Source organism: Betta splendens, chromosome 8, assembly GCF_900634795.4.
Source record: "Betta splendens chromosome 8, fBetSpl5.4, whole genome shotgun sequence".
Taxonomy (NCBI): domain Eukaryota; kingdom Metazoa; phylum Chordata; class Actinopteri; order Anabantiformes; family Osphronemidae; genus Betta; species Betta splendens.
The window spans coordinates 15343145-15356283 of NC_040888.2; the positions used below are offsets into that span (position 1 = coordinate 15343145).

Sequence of the window (13139 nt, forward strand, 5' to 3'; positions counted from 1 at the left end):
TCACTGTCTTGAGGAGCCACTGTGTCTAACATTGTATGTAAAAAAGTAAGTAGAGAAGCTGCAGCATCATCTACAAGACAGTCAACCTGTTCATAAGGATTAAAGCGACTGTTCTCTTTGTATCTACAAGACATTGAGGCAAAAGATGATGGAATCATCTGCTTGAATCTGGCAACAGCGTTGTCAGATAAACATCTGCTATAGTTACATTTCTTTCCAGCTATTGTAAGGTCAATTATGCTAAATTCAAAAGTTAATAAGAAATGGTCAGATAACAGAGGGTTTTGGGGAAGAACTATTAAATTATCAATTTCAACCCCATAAGTCAGGACAAGATTGAGGATATGGTTAAAACAATGAGTGGGTTCATTTACCTGCTGTGTAAAACCAATAGTGTTTATTAATGAGTTAAAATCAGTGCTGGGACAAATACTGTCAACATCTACATGAATGTTAAAGTCTCCCACTACAATGACTTTATCTGTGCTAAGAACTAAGTCAGATAAGAATTCAGAGAATACAGTTAAGAACTCTGAATATGGCGCAGGAGGACGGTAAACAATACAAAACAGAACTGGCTTCTGAGTTTTAGAGTCTGGGTGAGAAAGGCTCAGAGTGAGGCTCTCAAATGAGTTAGAACTATGTTTAGGTTTAGGAGTAAGTAATAAATCTGAGTTATAAATTGCTGCTACTCCTCCACCTTCCTCCTACCTGTACTTCTAGGAACATGATAGTTGATGTGACTCATTGGAGTCGACTCATTTAAAGTAACATATTCATCCTGCTGCAGCCAGGTTTCAGTGAGACAGAACAGATCTATGAGATGGTCACTTATCAAGTCATTTATTAACAAGGATTTAGATGAGAGAGATCTGATATTTAATAAACCACACTTTATTAACTTACTGTTACTTTTTTCTGTAAGAGGAACTGTTTTGATGTTTATTAAATTCTGGTAAGTCACTCCTCTTTGATTTGTGTGTGATTTGTATAGTTTAGGTGGTCGGGGAGCAGACACGGTCTCTATGTGATAACTAAGACTAAGAGCGGGTGGCGGCTGTTGAGAACATGCAGAGAGGCGTGTAAGACTGCGACTATGCGTCCTGGTCTCCACTCAGAGTTGTCACGGAGTGGGGAGACTAAGCAACATGGCCATGTTACTAGAGAGCAGAGAGGCTCCGTTCAACGTTGGATGGATGCCGTCTCTTCTAATCAACCCAGGTTTTCCCCAAAAACTGGTCCAATTAGCCACAAAGCCCACACCGTTTGCAGGACACCACCTAGACAACCAGCGGTGGAGCGATGACAGCCGGCTATACATGTCATCGCTGGGCACATTGGGGAGGGGTCCAGAGGAAACTACGGAGTCTGACATTGTTTTGGCAAACGAACACCCACTCAATGTTAGTTTTAGTGACTTCCGATTGGCGTAACCGGGCGTCATTAGCTCCTGCGTGTATTACGATCTTAGCGTACTTACGCTTATCCTTAGACAGGAGCTAAAGATAAGACTCAATGTCGCCCGTTCTGGCCCCAGGCAAACACTTAACTATGACCGCTGGATTCTCTAACTTCACGTTTCGGACTATGGAGTCACCAATGATCAGAGTGGGTTTCTCAGCGGGTGTGTCGCTGAGTGGGGAAAATCTGTTTGAAACGTGAAGCGGTTGGTGGTGAACCGTGAGCGCCTGCCTAAAGCTACGTTTCTTATGAGCCGTGACCCAGTCGTTACCCAGCTGCCTGGGACCTGCTGGGGGACTGGTAGCAGCTAAGCTAGGAGGCTCCGCATCGGCTAAAGGGACCTGGCTAGCTGGCCTGTTTTCTAAAGTGCGAAGCCGAGACTCTAAGTCCAACAACCTCGCCTCCAACCCTGCAACTAGCGTACACCTATTACAGATACCATTACCATCACTAAAGGAGGCAGAGGATAAGCTAAACATAAGACACACCGAGCACCGAACAGAGCTAGAGGGAGAGGAAAAGGAGGAAGCCATAGCAGGAAAGTAAGCTAGGAGCTACGCTAGCGGAGAAAACACTTAAATAACAGTGTAAATTAGCAGGACGTGTAATGAAAGGAAAGGATGCTTGAGTTTGCTTGTTTTGCAACTCTTAGCAGTCGCTAACAGATATAAAACGATAATATTTAGAAAATAGTGGAGAGTAAAGCTGTACACACACAGCGGCAGCAAACCTCAGTAACTGGAAGTGACGTGATACGCTTACCGTCAGTCAGCCAATTCTGATGTAGATTTAGTTCCATACTCATTACTGATTACTCAACTACACTATTGGATTGTATAGTAATTAGGCACACACTTCCTGTAAATCCTTTCAAAATAAAATCACCAAGCTATATAATTAGCTTTAATAGCAATATTTCTGCTTTTGGCTGCTGTAGATTATTTAGAGGACAGCGAGTACTTCAGCACAGTCTGATTTTCATGGTTAGTTGTATGAGTAAGCACCTCCACCTATTGAATATTACTGCTGTATGCATATGCTAATATTTGCCTTGGAGCAATCTGTGTCCCTTCATTCCTAAATTTTACCCAACATCATTTTGGTCAACACCCGTTGAAAATCGGCGAAATAAAAAAGAATTATCTAAATGTGTCAGTTTTTGGAATTTTTTTTACATCAATAATAAACTCTTTATATGGATATGAATAATTATTGATACTATACAGTAGACAGAGTGGCACGGTGAGAATTCCCAGGCAAGAAATCCCAAGTTCGATTCCCTGGGTGGGCCGGGTGCCTTTCCGTGTGGAGTTTGCCTGTTCTGCCCGCGTGGGTTCTCTCTGGGTTCTCCGGCTTCCTTCCAAAAACATGCATTAGGTTGATTGGTCACTCTGAATTGCCCGGGTGTGTGTGATTGGTTGTCTGTTTGTGTGTTGCCCTGCAATGGACTGGCGACCTGTCCAGGGTGTGCCCGCCTCTCACCCAGAGACAGCTGGGATAGGCTCCAGCACCACCCGCGACACCATATGAGAATAAGCGGTAGAAAAATGGATGGAAGGATATTGCAGACAGAACATTTATTTAGCATATATATTATAATGACCTTGAAACATAATTACTCAAAATGTATAATTATTCTGGCAGCTCTACTGAGCTCTTTCTAAATGTACTCCTTTATGAGTACATTAAGATGGAGTTAAGATGGTTGGGGCACCTTGAAGAAAACACTTCTGGGCACTGGAAGTCTTCTGGGCAGGAGACCCTGAGGTCGAACATGCTGGAGACATTATGTATCTCATCTGGCTTGGGAACACTTTGGAATTCAGCCAGAGGAGTTGAAAAACGTTGCCTGGATGAGGGGCATCTGGTCTATACTGCTAAACCTGCTGCCACTATATGACCTGACTCAGGATCAGCAGATGATAATAAACAGATCTGTTTGACATAAAGAATATGGATACTAGTTTTAATTACTACACATTTTCATTATAATAACACATAATAATGTAATCTGCTTTGTAGTCTGTGTTCATATGTGAGTATACGTACAGTACAGGTGTAAGTGCACCTGTGTGTGCATGTTTTAGATGTTTTTGAGAACTAGGAGCAACAAATTACAGAAACCACATCCTGCTGTTTCCATTTCTCAAAAAGTGAATAGTTTGTGCAGTCTAAAAACCTTATTAACCTTTTAGATTAAACCAATTTATTGTCACATTTTGAAAATTCAAAAGCATTTCCTTTTCCCCGCGTTGGATACAGGGTGACTTTGTGCAGATATGTGGGTTTTTTGGTTCGACAATGGCCAAAAGCATCTGGTAACACTTCTCCCTAATTGCTGCTGAGAAACCCTGAAGATCTAAGTGGAGAAGAAAATTCCAACATGTTTTTCCTTTATCCTTCTCCTGCTCCCTTCGTCTCGTGTCGGAATTTCACCGGAGTTGAGGCAAAAACAAAAAAAGATGGGTGTTTGGGAGAAAACACTGCTCGGATGAAACACGAGGGTGTTATTCCAGTGTGTGTGTGTGTGTGTGTGTGTGTGTGTGTGTGTGTGTGTGTGTGTGTGTGTGTGTTTGCCTATTGAATGTGTTTTCTAACAGCTATGCTGACATCCAAAGTTCAGTCATGAGGAGAATTAAGTAGGCATCAGCTCCTTATTTAGCAGTTACTACTCCTTCCAAAAGACATGATTTGTGATGATGATGATGATGATGATGATGATGAAACAAATGATTTGTAATGAATAACCCCTATAAGATGAGATGGAGTTCCTGCTTGATTTTATTCTGTTTAGGCTACGATCTCAGCAGATGTGTTTTGTTCTGTCAGTCATGGTGATCACGTGTTACTTCATTTCTTGTGCATTGTGCAAAACCTAAACTTTCTTAGTCTTCCTCAAAGCTGCCAAAAGTAGATTAAAAGTTAAATGTTTATAAAAAGTTAAACTTGTTATATGATATGTTTTATTAACTAAATACATTTGTATTAAAAAATGTGAATATGGACAAATTACTGTTAAATCTGACACAAGATAGTGATTCATTTATTTTGATGCGTTCATGCTAGATCAAATAGTAATGCCAATTAGTTTTTTGCTAATAATATTTGTATATGTTTGGGGAAAAAAAATCCAAAAAGATTTAGATGTGCACATTCAAAACAGTTGCAGCTTACCACAGAAGCAATTAATCACTATCCATCGCTGCCTTCTGCACATTAATACCACTAAAGTTGGCAACACCTCTGTGGTAGCAAGAGCACACTGTTTCAACGCTACCACATTAGGGGTGGGCAGATTGAATTGCACTGCTGCTGTTTTTTCAGAGGCAACCTAACTATCTTGTCTGTCTGCATCTCTAAATGCCTGTGTGTAAGCGGCATACCTGTGCCTGTAATGTAGTGATGTGTCGTTCGTGAACGATCTTTTATGACTCGGGAGGAACGACTTCTCTCAGTGAACGCCTCGTTCAGTTCCATGCAGTACCTTCTCTTGCCACATTATGGGGTGCCGAATGTAAAAGGAGCACCTATAACTAGTTTTCTCACATTTAACTAAATGACACAACATGTTTTCTCACATTTAGTTAAATGTGCAATAAATCTAAATGTAAATGTTAAAGATAAATGTTAAATGTTCACCGAGTGTAAGACTGAATATACATGAATGTGCAAGTAGACTCCACCCCTATATATAGTATATAGTGTTTGAGAACTGGGACCATTATTACAACACCAACAGCGCCACCTGCTGTAAATGAACAAAATTAACGAATAGCTCGAAATAAATCGTTCACCTTACTGATCGAGAGTTAAAGGTCCGAGTCAGTTAAATAAACCGAACTTCCCATATTTCACATCTGTTCCCGAAGCAGACACACACTAACATCCCTTCCCTTCCCCCTCACCCCTCCCGCTCACGTGCCTCAGCGACTCGGGCCAGTAAACAAACAAGCATGAGGACACAGACAGACAGCAGAAGGACGGAAGCAAGGAAGAGTGTGGTTATATTTTCAAGCCGAAAATGAAACAACGGCAACGTGTACAATCTGCAAAAAATACATGTTAATGTTAAATACTATAAGACTGAATATTCATGAATGTGCAAGTAGACTCCACCACTACCATCAAACAGCGCTCGTAATGCTGATCTCAGATCAGTGGCGCAAAATCAAACACCTCAAACAGTGCGCACAAACCCCGCCCACATCTGACAAGGGGTGTGTTCCAGAGAACGGGTTATGTGACATACCCAGGTAAGTTGAGGGTAAGTTAGTGACTGACCTCAGCTTTCGGTTCCAAAAACGGAGGTAACTTTCAGGGTATGTATGTAACCATAGCAACTTACTCTCTGAACACAAGCTGCTCTGGAGCAGGTTATGTTTCGGGGTAAGTTCATTTCGAAGGTTACTGAGCAGGGCGTGCCCGTTTTATTCCGAGCTCGTGGACGTGGACCCTTATTATATTTATTACCACCGTGAGAGGATCATAAAGCCACGTATCGATGTTTTTTTCATATGATTTTCATATGAAAATTATTTGAAGGAGGTAGTGTTATTGTTTTTCTAAAGAATCGTTAATGTATTTAATGAACCATTTGAAACATTTCATCTCAAACTTAACAAACGCGGGTCTGCACTTATCACAGAAAGCATTCGGGGCGTAGCTCTTCGTTTTTTGCATCAGGACATTTTTGAGCGGCAGGTTTGTCCTTTCTATGATAATCTATGGCACATATTTTAATACGGACACCTTGGACGTACTGCACAGACGCACATTTTCCGTATTACTTTATTACTTTCCATTTCAGAGTTTCCAAACATGATTGGATGCATCGATAGCACCCACATTCCTATTAAAGCTCCTTCAGTCAATGAGGGAGACTATGTTAATAGGAAGTCATTTCACAGTATCAATGTGCACCCCTGGAAACCTTCGTTTATAGCGTGGAAGTAACTTTGGCTAGCTAGTAAAATTAGCTAACTAATTCTCCACCGGTGCCACAGAGATATTCTATTCAAACATACTTAGCTCCTCATTAATGGTGTTTACGACGGAACAGCAGTTTGAAGCGGAGCCTCAGCCCACACACCTGCCGTTACAGCCCGTTCAAGTTCCGAGTCGGAGCTGACGACCATGATGGCTTAAACTTCAGGGGTGTGTTCCAGAAAGCAGGGTTGATTAACCTTCTGCTAAACCCTGAACTCTGGGTTGATTAACCCAGAACCTGCTTACCCTGACTATGTCGGTTCCAAAATACCTGATAAGAGTTAGGTTAATCTACCTCCTGTCGGTAACCCAGAGTTAACGCACATGCACGGTGTATATATAAAGACATTGTCAATAGATCACCAAATTCACGAGTCACCATGGAAAAAAGCGACACTATAATGGCAGCGTATTTCAACAGCGGAGTTGGAGGTTTTAATGCAGAGAATGAAAAGTTTAAGCCGATTATTAATAGAAAAAGCAACACAGCTGCATCGGCGAAGGAAAAAAAAGAATAAAAAAAAGTAAATTGAGTTTATTTAATTACCGTTATGTTGCCCTCTCCTCTTTTATTGTAAAGGAAAATTGAACATAACTTCTACATGGTTTTGTACTATTAATTCCATGAGATTTGAATAATATTAGGTAATAGTAATATTCTTGTTTAAAAGGTGTAATCCTTCTGGAGCCTTTATTATTGGACCCTCCAGAAAGCACACAGTCTGGGACTTTGTGTGAAGCAATGTAAATAATATTCCATTTTATTTTTCAGGACATGAAGAAATGATGAGTGCTTTGGTGCAGAAATCTTAATAAAAGTGATTCTGACAAATCATGTGTCTTAAGAGTCTTCCATCTCTGTGGTCTACTTGGTTCACTACTGGATCCTCTTGCTCATCTTCAGCAGGACAAGGAGGGTTGCTCGGCTCGTATTGTGGCAATGTTGTGAAGGACAACACAATCCACTATATTGTCACATGCCCTCTCTGAACTGACCCTGAGGCCACGTAGACACTGGAACCTCGCCTTTAGGATGCCTGTGGTCGTCTCCACCTTGGCCGTCTTCTGCTGTGGCCCGGTTGAACCGCGTCTGTGGTCCTGGCTCAGGTTCAGGGTAGGGTGTCATTAAATAGGGCAGACAAGGGAACCCTCTGTCCCCCAGCAAGTAGCTACTGTAGTGTCCTGTAATGATTGAAATGTGTAAAACAATAAAACAATACCGTAAAAAACATGATTTTGTGTAAATTACAACATACCCTGTTGAAACATACTGAATAGACATAGTGATGATTCCCTGAAGATTCTAGAATCATGCACTGACCCTGATCATTTGGCTTCAACATTAGTGATGAGATGGGTTGCATCAAATTATACCTATTTAATGGAAACAGTAATGAGTTTAATGGTCTTTAACCCAAAAGATACTGAACAGGAAATAATAGTTACCTGTACAATGATACTGTGAAATGACTTCCTCTTAACATAGTCTCCCTCATTGACTGAAGGAGCTTTAATAGGAATGTGGGTGCTATCGATGCACCCAATCACGTTTGGAAACTCTGAAATGGAAAGTAATAAAGTAATACGGAAAGTGTGCGTCTGTGCAGTACGTCCAAGGTGTCCGTATTAAAATATGTGCCATAGATTATCATAGAAAGGACACACCTGCCACTCAAAAATGTCAATGATGCAAAAAACGAAGAGCTACGCACAGAATGCTTTATGAGATAAGTGCAGACCCACGTTTTTTAAGTTTGAGATAAAATGTTTCAAATGGTTTGTTAAATACATTAACGATTCTTTAGAAAAACGATAACACTCCCATCTTCAAATAATTCTCATATGAAAATCATGTGAAAAAAACATCGATACGTGGCTTCATGATCCTCTCACAGTGGAAAAAAATATAATAAGCTGCGCCTTCACGTCCACGGGCTCGTCATCAAACAGGCACGCCCTGCTCAGTAACCTCCGAAACAAACTTACCCCGAAACATAACCAGCTCCGGAGCAGGTTATGTTCAGAGACTAAGTTGCTATGGTTACAAACATACCCTGAAAGTTACCTTCGTTTTTGGAACTGAAAGCTGAGGTTAATCACTGACATACCCTCAAACTTACCTGGGTATGTCACATAACCCGCTTTCTGGAACACACCCCAGGTTTCTCTCCAGTATTGTTGTCCACCGATCCAGTCAGATGTGGGCGGAGCTACTGTTTGAGGTGTTCGTTTGTCTGTGTCACTGATCTAGGATCTGGGAGCGCTGTTTGAGGGTAGGGGTGGAGTCTACTTGAATATTCAGTTTTACACTTGGCGAACATTTAACATTTACAATTAACATTTACATTTAACATTTAGACTTTTGCAAATTTAACTAAATGTGAGAAAAAATGTAGTGTCATTTAGTTAAATGTGAGAAAACTAGTTATAGGTGCTTCTTTTGCATTCGGCATCCCATACCACATGGCAGCAGCTGCTTAAGCCCAGTCAGCAGGACATATATATGTGTATATAATGTAAAGTGTATAATAATAATAATAATAATAATAATAATAATAATAATAATAATAATAATAATAATAACGTTTTGGACAAGATAAATGCACCAATGCACCAGGTAAATATTTTAGGATATTTTTTTAATTTTATTATTTTAATATATTGTTGCTTTTTGCTTTAAAAGTTTCACTAATTGTCAAAATAAGTTTTTCTTTCACTTGTTCATTACCAGCTGTTACGTAAAAGGCAGCTCAGGCTGCAGGGTTTAGTTCATCATTCTGATTCATCGTTCACAGCTCAGGCTCTGTGGCGAGCACCAAGTACTACAGTTCTTTTGGGATTCGTTCGTTTGTTTATTTGTGACGTTACAGCCGAGCCGCGCAGGCTCTGTAGCGAGAAGCAAGCGCTCCAGTTCATTCCTGATTCATTCATATGGATCTTTACGGATCATTTGTCCATTCTTTCATGTCATCTTTCATCATGTGACCGCTACCAAGTGACTGTCGCACTGTTAACAATGGCAGGGAAGATTCAGGACATAAGACACGTAATGTAGTGCGAATTTGCTAGGTTTTTACATGGTTTGAATTGCTTGTGGCATTTTGTGGTCATAATTTGTCCGCTGAAGCAAACCATGTTGTCTTTAGTATATAGTGTTTGAGAACTGCGACCATTATTACAACGCCCACAGCGCCGACTGCTGTAAATGAACGAATGACTCGAAATGATTTGTTCGCTTTACTGATCGAGATATAAAGATCTGAGTCAGTTAAATAAACCAAACTTCCCATCTCTACTGTATGGAAGAGCGAAGCAGACATACAATGAAATCCCTTCCCTTCCCCCTCACCCCTCCCTCTCTCGTGACTCAGCAACTCGGGCCAGTAAACAAACAAGCATGAGGACACAGACGAAGCAGAAGGACGGAAGCAAGGAAGAGTGTAGTCATATTTTCAAGCCGAAAATGAAACAATGGCAACAATCTGCAAAAAATACATGTTAATGTTGAATACAATATGTTAAATACAGTGGCAACACAACCAATTTATATTACTTATTTATATTTACTGTTGAACTACAGTTTAAAATAAAACACCTAAAAGTTATGAAAATGTATTTATATTTGATAATGCATTCAGTTTAATTCTGCTAATAACTACACCACTGTGCTGCCAATAGCAGATCATATTGTTAGCTTAACTATTTACTGTGCGTGAGTGCAGTATTTCCCTCTAATGCTACAGTACTTTTTTCTCCATGGCAATGCTGTAGTGCAAATATATTATTATGGATAAGGCAACTAATATCTCAAAATAATAAATCTTTGACTTAGTTAAGTTGAGCTAACTTAATTGGGGATTCACTTAAAATATTTCAAGTAGATCCTCAAGTTGTTGATTAAGCATGAATACTACACATCAATAATTATTATATTATATATTTATTCTCATGATCTGTCACTGCCAATGTTTATTAATGTGTAAGAATAAAATATAACAAGAGACATCCATATAATGTATGTATGTATGTAATGTATATATGAAAAAATCAATAAGAACAATTTAACAACAACCACAACATTTATAAAAGGAGACACTGAATTGCATTTTTTTACTATTTCAATTTTACTTAAATGCAAAACAACATATGAGAGTTTGTTTACAATTCTCATATGTTGTCTAGTCACAGTAAAATATACTGTGACTGAACCTAACAACCTGTTTAGTTCTCAGTCTGCTATGTGACATTTTAATCAGAGGACCGTATGGTTTGACATAGACAGACTAAACTTGATTTCAACAAACACACACAAACTGACCACACACACACAGACACACATGCATACACACCCTGCTATCACCAAAATAAATACTTTATACCCACACATAACCGGATTTTACCAACACATCAAACCACACCAATGAGCCCACCCTGATTCTGCATCCAAATCTGCCATCCCAAGTGATTCTAATTTAGCGTTTCATGTCTCTGTGTGGCAACAGGGTGGCAGGGTGGCACCACTGGGGTTTTGTCGGAGTCTACACTACCAGAGGGGCATGTGCCCACAAGCCGTCTGCTAAGCTTCAAAGCAGTCTTTCTTTATGTTTGATGAAAAATGCATCTTATAAACCGTCACTTGTGCTTAGTACTTTTAGCATCCCTGTTGACAGGTTGCTTGTTAACTATTTATCTCTATGTTTGTCACATAGCAGCACCAACAAGAGATGTATGTATGAGTATGTTTACATATTATTATAAATGTAAAAGAGAAACTAAATCAGAGTTACTGTACTTGTATTAAAGGGTCAGTTCACACAGATTGCAAAACATAGCTTTGTTCTTTTTTCATTTTTCTTGTAATTCAGCTAGATGGATGGCTCTGTTTTATCTACTTGTTTATACTTGGGAAAGACTTTAGGTGCACCACTTTCATTTTCTATTTCACCATGTTAGCTAAACAAAATCTGTTGTATTAGCAAATGGACATAAAATACAGCTGGGGCTACTGGAAATACAATGTAATTTGGTCATTAATCAAAGTATTAGAATAAGAATTTGAGACTAATTACTACACCAAATGAAAAGTCAAGGAATCTTTCTTTAAATTAGGTTAACATGAATGTGTGGAGCCGATTAAGTGGTGAACCATGAGACAGTATGTGAGATAACAACTAATATTAGTGTCGTAACTGACGCTGACAACATTTTTTACCTACATTTAGCCTGAAGCTCACTAGACACATCGAGTGTCATTGCTCATTTTGCCTCCCCAGTGTCCAGCTTTTTCCCTCTCTTACCTCAGCCTAACCTATATCAATGACTATTTAGCTGATTCCACCCTGGAAGGTCCCTGAAATGAAGCACCTGTGGAGACCGTTCCTCCCAGCCCTCAGTGCTTTTTAGTTTCAAGCCCACGGCAAACAACATTCAAGTAAGCAATGTTCACTGCCATGCACTTCAGATCTCGAGAGTCTTTACAGGCACTATCATTGATTGTAATTAAACTTGTGCCTATAGAGTATATCAGCTAGTACACCCTGTCTGCAAGAGACAGTTGTTCTGTTGACATTGTGGTTCAGAGTTCAGGCCTTGTAGTGAACTGGTTTTAATTATACTAGTTTTACATAATGTTTGAACTGCAATTTGAATTTCGAATTAGTGTAATACTGCATGTAGGCAAGAATGTCAAATATTTCAAAAATTGGTATTATGGTCTCAGTATTTTTTAATATAAAGCTGAGGTATGTATATTGTATATTGTATATATTGTATATTGTATATTAAATATATCATGTTTATAACTTTTTCATTTAGTGCAACAAATGCCGTTAATGAAGAAGTTACTTTTACACTCCTGATACACTTGTACACACATGCTGCTCTGTGTCTAATCAGAGATGGTCTTAAGCTCTAATTTATCTGCCTTCTCACCCTCAGAGGGATCAAGAACTGCAGTCTGTGATTAACTGACCACCCACATAGAAAGGCAGACAAACAAGCAAGAGACAAGCAGAAGACGCACAGAGGTGGGAAGGGGCTTTTTTTACATTGCATTAAGTTACATAAAACGACTAAGATGTTCATTACCCAGTAAGGATGATTGGTGATAAGACCAATGGTGGGGTGATGTGATAAAATTCCAATATACATTTGTGTGTGAGATTTGTGTGGAAAACAGAGTCATTAACAGCCTGACATGTCTAAATACTTACTGTATTTAATATGCTTTGTAATACAGTTACAACATGTAAACAATGCTGCCTGCTGTACATTGTTGTCAGTCAAATAATGGCTGGGCCTTGTCCAGGTGAGTCTCACACACACACACACACACACACACACACACACACACACACACACACACACACACACACACACACACACACACACACACACACACACACACGGCCTCCAGTGTCTGCTGCCCTCTACTGTTCTTCAGACTCTTACTACTGGTTCAGCCAAAGCGAGAAAAGTCTCCTGTGACAGATGAATTTAAGTTTTTTTTCTTTTTTTTTTTCAGTTTAAAAGCAGCATGTATTAAGCTGAATGCCGTATTGTGATGGACAGTCATTGCTTTTACAAGAGGAGTTTTTAAGAAATATACTCTTCTTGATTAATGGTATTCATGGTTTTATTTAGTTCATCGTAAATATGTGTGATGCCGCTGTGCTGGTGCACAGGTTGAGTTT

The 13139-nt window shown here is 39.6% G+C and overlaps 1 long non-coding RNA gene across 1 annotated transcript; it reads right to left on the reverse strand.

Moving 5' to 3' along the window:
* Positions 1–6126: 6126 nt before the first annotated feature.
* Positions 6127–8715, reverse strand: LOC129604437 (uncharacterized). Its single transcript, XR_008695286.1, has 4 exons — positions 8568–8715; positions 7894–8006; positions 7704–7821; positions 6127–7629 (listed from the first exon to the last, which is right to left on the reverse strand). It is a non-coding gene; the product is annotated as an uncharacterized LOC129604437 (long non-coding RNA).
* Between the last annotated feature and the right edge of the window lie 4424 nt (positions 8716–13139).